This window comes from Hippocampus comes, unplaced genomic scaffold (genome assembly GCF_001891065.2).
Source record: "Hippocampus comes isolate QL1 unplaced genomic scaffold, H_comes_QL1_v1.1 scaffold130, whole genome shotgun sequence".
Classification (NCBI taxonomy): domain Eukaryota; kingdom Metazoa; phylum Chordata; class Actinopteri; order Syngnathiformes; family Syngnathidae; genus Hippocampus; species Hippocampus comes.
This window is the reverse complement of record NW_017842057.1, coordinates 2342366-2342898: the sequence shown is the minus strand read 5'-3', so window position 1 is coordinate 2342898 and position 533 is coordinate 2342366.

Sequence of the window (533 nt, the reverse complement as noted above, 5' to 3'; positions counted from 1 at the left end):
CCTAAATTAACAACGCATTTTATTTTGTTGCCATGATGTTTAATACTGTGCATTCACATGCAGGTAGTACATGTATGAGCTCATATTGTTTGTAGTGACAAGTGCTCTAATAAACTTGTTCAGCTCTTGAAGTGGGATATTTTTTGTGCAATAAAATAGGCCTATCTATCTATCTGTCTGTCTGTCTGTCTGTCTGTCTGTCTGTCCATTTTCTCACGAAAGCATGCTGGAGACTATCCCAGCTCTCTTTGGTATCAGTAGGTGGGGGACACCCTGAACTGGTTGCCAGCCAATCGCAGGGCACACTTAGATGAACAACCATTCGTGCTCACACTCACACCTAGGGAGAATTTAGAGTGTTCCGTTAACCTGCCATGCATGTTTATGGAATGTGTAAGGACACCAGAGTACCCAGAGAAAACCCACTCAGGCACAAAAAGAACATGCAAACTCCACACAGGGAGGCCGGAGCCGGAATCGAACCCTGCACCTATGCACTGTGAGGTCGGCCACAGGAACACCGCCGCCGCCCC